Source organism: Myxocyprinus asiaticus, chromosome 47 (genome assembly GCF_019703515.2).
Source record: "Myxocyprinus asiaticus isolate MX2 ecotype Aquarium Trade chromosome 47, UBuf_Myxa_2, whole genome shotgun sequence".
Classification (NCBI taxonomy): Eukaryota; Metazoa; Chordata; class Actinopteri; order Cypriniformes; family Catostomidae; genus Myxocyprinus; species Myxocyprinus asiaticus.
Window position 1 is genome coordinate 18,530,933 of NC_059390.1, and position 10,227 is coordinate 18,541,159.

Genomic DNA, 10,227 nt, shown 5'->3' on the forward strand with positions numbered 1-10,227 from the left:
TCTATTAGTCTTACAATTGCATGCTGGTGGCCTCACCAACTAAGTTTTGCTTGTCCTCCAAACCAGCCTGGAAAATCATGCTGGTCTAAGCTGGTCTTTTCAGCAGGAAGGCCTTAATGGTCACATCAAGTTTTGAACATTTCTCAGGTAATGACAAAGATGGTTACATGTATATCTCACACCTGCTGATCTCCGTCCAATGCTTGTGCCTTTCTGTGGGAAAATACAGTAATTTGGGCATCAACAAAGTAACAAGCCTTTAATTGTCAGATGTGTGAGGTTTTGTGTGTCTGACTAATCAAAGCCAAAATGAAGAGCATCAGTGCAGATCTTTGATAAACAGACAGCTCTTTAGAAGTCCAGATACAAACCTTTGTAGAGAGAGACACTATGCTGATGAAAAAGAGAGAGAGGAGAAGAGAGACAGGTGTCCCTTGATCAAAGTGGACACCCACCAAATCTCCTTTGTCCTCTGTTACCTCTCCTGCCATCTCTGATAAATCTAATATATTACCTCACTGAAATGAAAATAAATCAAGAGGCTACTGTCCTTCATTGAGTCACAACCCTAGAGCAAGAACACTCGAAAATCACATTCAAGAAAAAGAGAATTAGAAAGCAGCACTGAGGCCCAAAACATATTCTACGCAAGTGCATGAACACAAACATTTCTAACCACGCAAGCTAAATTTTTTCTTGAATGTATTAGAATGCAATTTATAATGCAGCATAATTAAACACTGCATTGTCAAACCACGTCCACACTAGCCTAATTCATTTTTGGTTGAAAAGTCATAGATTTTGCTGTTTACACTTTTCATCTACACAGGAACTGCATTTTCCTCCACCAAAAAAAGAAACTTTAAAAAAACGCTCCCTACCACATTCATTGTAAAATTATGTAGTCAGGAAAGTGACAACCAAATTTTCAACAAAAAATATATTAGTGTAGGTGTGGCCTCAGTATTGATGCAAAGGACGCAACAGCAGGCATTAGCCTAAATTAATATGGAATAGAGGAATATGTAAATGAGTTAGACTAAGAAAATCAGTTCCACATTGAGACAGAAGGGTGGGCCACACAGTGTGTGCCACATCTGATTTCAACAGCCAATCAGAACACTGAAACAGGAAGGTGCCAAAATTAGAATCTCCTCCTAATGAGAAAGGGATAAAAGTATCCTTCCAACAGATAAACACTGTTCTGGGTCTCCAGCCGGCGAGGTAGGAGACAGTAACAGATCGACCAAGTTCTGAGTCTCCTGTCCAGAGAGACACTAATAGAATACATCACACCACGTTCTGAGTCTCCAGTAACTAGAGAAAAGAGACAATAACAGTAACACTCCAATTTCCAGCAAGGTAGGAGGCAGTAACAGATCGACCAAGTTCTAAGTTTCTAGCTCCAAGAGGCAAGAAACCACAGATAAAACAATGTTCAGAACCCCCATTCCAGGGAGAAATCAACAGAAACACCAGTGACAGAGTTAAGCTCTCACTAGCAAACCCTCTCTTAATTTTCCTGCATCTACGTGATCCAGATTAAGGAACTTCTGCGCCAACATCAGGGCCTCATCTGCATGTTCCAGATTGTTGGGACCCTCATCTGCATTCCTCTGTGCTTTGTGTTCGAGGCTGTTGAAACAGAATCCACCTCCTTTCCCACTGCAACGCACCCAGGCATGACCAGTGGATGACGTTGGCCTTCACCAAATTTATTGCTCGATCAAGCATATCATAATTATCACTATCCAAACTTCTTTCCAGAGACCTTGGCATTCGTGTATATATCCAGCTTATGATTATCTAATGTTCTTTAGATTGCATAACCTGTTTATACAATGTCTAGCAAATATTCTTTGAGTCATTTGTTCGGCTAGAAATAAAGTCTTTGCCCCGAGGTAAACAGAAGAGCTATCTGACATTAATTTACATACACTAACACCTTGTGTGACGTGATCAAAAATGACCACATACTTTAGTGTCTTGTGTGAGGTCCACTACATAATTGGGTGGCCATATGATTATCACTACAACAGTCAGATCATGGTGGAGCAACAGTAAGAAGAGTCTTGCTAAGGAAGTTAGTTAAAATTAGTTAGAATAGAATAGCAAATTTTAAATTTGTGCTTAAGAGAACTTGAGTGGAAACACAAGATATGCGCATAAACTCACATAAAACATAGAAAAATTTGCTTAAAAGTCTGTGCGCTAAGCATAAGTTGATATTCAAAAGTTCTGCATCAAAATACGCATTAAGGTGATGGAAACAGTTACTTCACAAAACAATTACGTGGTTTGACCATTTGTCCAACAAGTGTTTTACACACAGCTAGTAGTTAAAGTGGGTCCACAATATTCGTCAGAACAGTTTTGAGCCATGGCGTTCCCAGGTATAAGGAGGCTAGAGGCAAATGGGCATAGAAGAAATCCAGCCCTCATTATATGAGATATTACACTCTTTTTGTCGTGTCTCCTGTTAGCATTTAACACAACGATGTACAATTGATCCAACACCACAAATACAACTATCCCTGAAGCAAGGAGGTCATTCAGCTGCTCCACCATGACAAAGCGGGCTCTCTCAAGATAATGTTCATGACATCGCGGATGGAAATGTGCAACGATTCAAATTGTTTAATATTTTTAGAAACGCTTTTAAAAATGCTAAACATCTGGATGGAAACCCAGCTAGTGTCTACATGTTCAGCTAGCTACCTTAAAAAAATACATCTGGTTCAAAGCCACAGACATTCGACCTATATCGCCCCCTTGAGTTCTGAAGGTTTTTTAGCACCACAGTAATGCAAGAATGAACAGCACCGCACGGGGGCAATGTGTTGCCCAAGCAGTCACGTCTCTGTTTGCAAACCTGTGTAGGATATGTTTTTGGCCTAATAAAAGAGAAATGTCAAGCAAGTAGTTGGGCCTTGCTCTTTTAAGCTTTTTCTCTTTGACATTTTATGACATTTATAAAATGCTGTTCTAAGACTCCAGTCTTACCCCTGTAAGGACACAAATGATATGGCTAACTGTTTCAGCTCAAGATTGCAGACAGATGTCTGTATCTCAGCTCTCAACAAGAGATGTGCCTCATCTGGCAGACACCAGCAGAGGAAGTTTTGAATTACAGATTGCATGCTATAAAGATCTCAGTGTCTTATTCTAAGATAAATGTTGTGTATAATGGGATGTTTCCATCCCCAAATTTGTCTTATTTAAGGATTAACACCACAATACAGATGTGGATATACAGCACATCCCAATTTTCTGCATGACAATGGATGAATATGACACTGAATAACACACGATTCACTTGGGACTGAATTACAGTCTTGCATAAGCAGCAATCTCCCTCTGGCTCTCTTGAGTATGTGTCATAGACATACTAACTAGACAACGCACATACACAAATGCTCTCTCGCTTTTTCGTGAGATTCACAGTGCTTAAGGCAATAACAAAGTATTGGCCAAAAAATTGTTAAAACACATTCTATTATATCTTTATACAGAATTAAGCCTCATTTGAAGTTGAGAGACTTTATTAAGTCCTACTTTGGACTAAACCATTTCAGACATTACTCCCCAGATCATGAAAGACTTTGATGGTGACAGGTGGTGTAGCTCTCCAGCTGCAGACACAGTATGTAAACAAGAAAAGCTTGCTGTGCTGCAGCAGGTGGAGAGAGAGGTGTGATCCATCATGGCCTCCTGGCAGTCTGATGTCCTGCCGAGGTACTTGCAAACATTTGTCACTTTATGGGAATGCCACAGCATCTTCTGGACCCAGCAGACCTAGAGATCCAACCAACACCAGTTTGTCTGTTGCAGGAAATCTCTTATGAAACTTTTGCCTTAATTGGTAGAAGCAAAAAAAAAACAAAACAAAACAAAAAACCATTTAGCTGGTTTAAATGATCTAAATTGCCCACAATTTAAATGATTGTGAATGCTTAACAGGAATAGTTTGACAAAAATGAAAATTCTCTCTTCATTTGCTTAGGGCTGCTCATAAGGGGGGGAGGGGGGGCAGCTTTCAGGGGCCCAGCCACTGAGGGGGGCCCAAGAGAGATAGACCAACACCCTGATAGTGCTGCAACGTTCGGTGATCGCCCAGCGGAGATTGCCTGCGACAAATAGAAGCCCGTTAGATCGGGAGTTTATGCAGGCCTGCCCTTATGTCGTCTAAATCTGTATAACTTTTGTAATAGTTGTATGTGTGTACTTTGGGGGCTTCTGTCCTGGGATGATATTGTGGATGCAAAAATAAAACCCATGGACACTGACGAGTTCTTTCTCAATCATTTTCTCCATCTTTATTTTCTCAAGTTCACCACTGAACTCTCCTGAACAGAACTCTCTCTTTCTCTCTCTCTGAAAACAGTATAACACATCAAAACAAGATAAACACATTACGTTATTCATTATCCAAATCCAAAACAAAATAAAACAATTCCTTTACATGCAAATTCAGAAATATTCACTAAGCATACAACATAAAAATCACAAAATATATTTGACACTTCCACTTGCATGGATTTCCATGCTGGTCCAAGCTGGTTTATGCAGGTTTGGTGCAAGTCTATCTGGTGGATCAGCATAGCCATGGTCTTTCTAATGATCTGGTTGACCACATGTGAGGCTTAAGATACTTAAGAAGCTACAGAAGTTAGGATGCATGGTAGGGCCACCAACATCCAAAATACAACATGGCTTATGCTGGTATGAAGACTAGTATGAAGACTGTCACAAGTCACATGCACGTTATGATACTTAGTCAAGATAGTCATGAGAACAACCAAGAGCGATGACCACAATGACCACAAGATCTCAGCTGTGGAAATGTCAAAATTAATTCAGCACCACAAGCATGAAACATTCCCATTCACCTCTATTAGCTGATTAAATTATGCAGTTTGTGTGTGTACATACATCATTACGAGAAAGAAGCCATAACAGTACAAAGATGTGCTGACGTGTGTGTGTATGCAGGGACGTAGATTCCGGGGAGGAATCTAATAATCAAAACAAGCAAATATAACCCCCACTTCCCCCCACTATTTATACCATGATCAATGGAAACCTGTAAATGCTTCACGCTGCACCCCCCCCCCATTATTCAAGCCAAATCTAGCCTTGTGTGTGTGTGTGTGTGTGTGTGTGTGTGTGTGTGTGTGTGTGTGATTCACAGACTGTTCTATCCATGTCCACCCTCACAATGGGCAACATTTCTCTCCATTCTGTCAAAGTCTGTGTGCATGACAGAATTAAGATACGTACATATTTACTCAAGCAAAATCATTTCTCCAGTTTCATGCACTCATGCACATCACACATGATAACGTCAGAGCACACAGTCACTATAATGACCTCAATACATCTGATATTTGATATTGCTCATATACAACCCGCAAATCAATGTTCAGAGCATTTTGTTTAGAATCTTGAATGCCATAGTTGTAGTAATGATACTTTATTAAGGGAGTTGTTTTACTGTGTGCCACAAGGAAAGTGTGTGAGTAGAGAGGTGGGTGTGTGCATTTATGTGTGAATGAGTGTATCCAGTCTAGTCATGATCAGCAGAGCAGAAAAAGCTGGCAATGCTGACCCTCCAACAGTTTCCTTATCATAGACACCACAATGATATAGACACACAAATACATTAAAATGAATGTATCTAATGGGCATCTTCTTTTAAATTATGTGCAATACATAACACCCGATTGTACCATACACTTTTTGAAAGTGCATCAGAAATTAAAACTTTCTATTTGCATCCTCCAGTGATAAATGTGGTCATTTTACAATTGTATAAAAAAAATCTCACAATATGTCACATAGTAACTAAATTAATACACACACCCTCAAATGTGAAGATGTAAACATATTTGTCCATCAACAGAATTTTATATAAGAGAAACCTGTGCCTTGCATCCTTTTCACAATGCATTAAGTCTCTGAACAAAATTATTAATATAAAAATGTTAAGCAGTTTGACCTTGACTTGGATTACACTGTGTTAAAGTTGTTCAATGTTTTCCTTAGACAGCAAATGGGTGTAAAACATGCATCGCAGCTTTAGGATTATTTCGACATTTGAAGAACATATCATCTCTCAGAGTGGTGAGCATGGGCATGTCTTATAAAAACAAACTGCAATTACGTGTAACAGAATATTCTACATATTACACACACAGAGAAGTTGAAGCTAAATGAGTATTAGACTGCTTCCTTTCAAATTAAGCTCTGACAAAAAGTTGACTGTCAGACTTACAGTAACAGAAGACAATCTAATGGCTCCCTCTTGTGGAAACAGTTCATGAAACATAAACCTCAGCTCCTTGGTCTCAGTTTAATCAAAGTTTTGAGAAATAGCTCACTCAAAAATGAAATTTGTCATTGTTTTCAACCCTCATGTTGTTCCAATCCCATATTACTTTCTGTCTTCTGTGGAACACAAAAGGATATGTTTAAAAGGCTAGTGTCTCCCTTTAAAGCTTAAAAAATCACCCAAAAGTGTAATAAAACAAGTCAATGCGAATTGTGCACATTTTCTGAAAGGATATGATCACTTTGTTTGATGAACACACCGGTCTTAATTCACTTTCACAAATCAATCATATCATATCATCAAATCAATAATAAACCCTGTAAATCAAACATGGTGACACTTTAACACTGAACCTCTTTGGTTCTTGTGTCATGTCGTTTGGTCACAAAAAAAAAAAAAAAAAAAAAAAAAAAACATTATATTTGATTTGAGAGTAAATAACTTACATTTTGTTCCTCATATTTCATACTTTTTCATAGTTCATTCATGTACATATTGATTTATTATTAATAATATTACCCTCAGTGTTAGGTGTAATGCATTACTAAGTAATTATTTACTGTAATTAAATTAATTAGGGATTACCCTAAATTTTTCAGTATTTAATTAGTTACTGCTGATGTCTAATGTTAAAATATATGTTTTCTAATTTTCTGATGCTGCCCCCTTAAATTCTTTGGCCAGTTCATGAATAATTTATTTGATTTTATATGATTTATTTGAAAGAATTAAAAGAACAGTTTCATGTCTGGAATTCGATCCCAGGCTTTCAAAAGCCACCATTAAACCCAAAAACGTATATTTGCCTAAGATGCTTTCCACACCCTTAGTGCACCTACAAGCTCTCTCTCCTCCACCATCTAATTCAGATGAGGAGCAGTTAACACATTTATTATGCCCCATGCAGGCATTGCACACATATGTGGAGTGCACTTGTCAGTTTAGATTGTCAGATCAGCTCTTTGTTTGTTATAGAGGACACACAAAAGGCAAGTCCGTCTCACTGGATCGTTGATGCGATCGCCCTCGCTTATGAATCACAGGGCATGAGATGCCCTATTGGTGTGAAAGCACATTCAACTAGAGGCTTGGCTGCTTCATGGGCATAGACAAATGGTATATCCCTGCAGGATATATGCTTTGCAGCAGGATGGTCTTCGCAAAACACATTCGCGAGGTTTTATAACCAAGATGTGGTGTCCATCGCTTCACGAGTCCTCTCTGTCTAGATAACTTACTATTCCAACACCTGGCGGGTGAGCCCAAGCCCCTTATCATGGGCGGGCTACCTGTTATATTTTAATACAGTCACCTGTGTAGGCCACTACCCAATTTACTCCCACTAGAAGTCACAAGCACTTCCAATAAAAATAATAAAACCTCCCTCCCTACCTCTGGTACAAAGGGGTTAAATTATACTGTGTGTATTATATGACTCATACACATCCTCAGACTAAGATTAACTTCCTGTCTGGTTTTCACCATGTGGGGTTATTCATTTTCATACACACTAAGAGATATTATACAAAGTCACCGCCCGACAGGCCTGTGACCTTATATACATATTCTTCTAGGTGTTTTATACCCTAATGCATCCAAGGGTATTACGTTACATAGCGTGGCATGATGGGACTCCATTCCCCAAAGCGTTCAGCAATGTCTTGTGAACTGAATCAATAGGAACATCTTCGTTTACACTTGTAACCTCAGTTCCCTGAGATGAAAGGAACGAGACATTGCAAACTTGGCCGCACTACTACTTCAGAGTTTCGAGGTATGAGTGATGCATTCTTGTACTCTGAAGAAATGGTGTATGAGCGCCCGCTTATATAGGGCAAATGCGTGCCTGAAGTGGCGGGGCTCAAACACCATTGCCAATCATAAGATTGGCGTTATGATACAAAGGCTTCAACTAGGTCGTGGAAAAGGAATTCCCCAAAGCGTTCAGCAAGGTCTCATTCATTTCATCCCATTTACAAGAGTAATTGGAGACGATTTGGTGCTACTTTTCTATCATGTGTTAGTAAATCTGAATAAAGGCTGAGTATAATTATTAATTGTTTATTTTACCATACTTCAATGTAGTTGTAATTTAGTTCTCAATTTAACACTCTACATCAGGAGTTTGGTTTAATAGTAAAATAAAATATTTGGAAATGATAGATTCTAAAAGCTTATTTTAATGTTTGCTGAAAAGTGCATTGTCCTGCTGGAAAAACCAGTCCTCAGAGTTGGGGAACATTGTCAGAGCAGAAGGAAGCAAGTTTTCTTCCAGGATAACCTTGTACGTGGCTTGATTCATGCGTCCTTCACAAAAATGAATCTGCCCGATTCCTGCCTTGCTGAAGCACCCCCAGATCATCACTGATCCTCCACCTGGTCATCTAATGGTTAGACGGAGACCTGGAGAGGCCTTCAAGCAACAGTGTCTTGCACTGTGAAATTTGGTGGAGGATCGGTGATGATCTGGGGGTGCTTCAGCAAGGCCGGAAGCGGGCAGATTCATTTTTGTGAAGGACGCACGAATCAAGCCACGTACAAGTTTATCCTGGAAGAAAACTTGCTTCCTTCTGCTCTGACAATGTTCCCCAACTCTGAGGATTGTTTTTTCCAGCAGGACAATGCTCCATGTCACACAGCCAGGTCAATCAAAGTGTGGATGGAGGACCACCGGATCAAGACCCTGTCATGGCCAGCCCAATCTCCAGACCTGAACCCTATTGAAAACCTCTGAAATGTGATCAAGAGGAAGAAGGATGGCCACAAGCCATCAAATAAAGCCGAGCTGCTTGCGCCAGGAATGGCATAAAGTCACCCAACAGCAATGTGAAAGACTGATAGAGAGCATGCCAAGATGCATGAAAGCTGTGATTGAAAATCAGATTTCTGAACTCTTCCTAAGTTAAAACATTAGTATTGTGTTGTTTAAAAATGAATATGAACTTGTTTTCTTTGGATTATTCGAGGTCTGAAAACACTGCATCTTTTTTGTTATTCTGACCAGTTGTTATTTTCTGCAAATAAATGCTCTAAATGACAAGAATTTGGGAGAATGTTGTCAGTACTTTATAGAATAAAACAAAAATATTTCATTTTACTCAAACACATACCTATAAAAAGTAAATCTAGAGAAACTGATCATTTTGCAGTGGGCTCTTAATTTTTTCCAGAGCTGTATTTTATAAAGAAAACAGATCATCATTAATAGGAGTTGTTGCCATTTTTTCATCTTTTTTTCCTGTGTGGTTCAAAATGAAAATTCAATATATATATTTAATTATATTTCATATAAAATATTAAAAGAAAATAAGACACTGCCTACAAGCTCTATCTATCTACCTATGGCCCCAAAAAGTATTTTGGACACTTAATAAATCTATGAATGTCATTAGAAAACAAAATATCAAAGCACTTGGCAATTATTTTAAAGAAATATAAGCACATATTTCAAGTAAAACGTTTGTTCAAAAATAAGTTCTAAGATGATTTACCTTACCACCTACAGCAGAGGGTGGAAAATAATGTATTCCTGTCACAGCCACATGAGGGCAGCAGACATCTTTTTAGTATCTCTGATTAATCATGGCTTTCTGGAACATGCAGTATCTTATGGCCCCTTCTACTGTTTGATGATGATGGTGACAAATAAAATGTACTGCAATGTAGTAATGACACCAGAAAAAAAAAATTAGTGTCACTTCATAAGGTGGAACATATCACATTATGTTTTCAGCTTTTCCTTCCATGACATGCACAACCAAAATTGCTCGACCCCAAATTTCATTGAGATTGGCATATTACAAATATCATGCTTACGGATAGTTTTCTGAAAATAAAACTTTTTTTTTCCCCAGTCTGTTCTTCACACAAAGCATTCTTGTGGCATCAGAAGACTT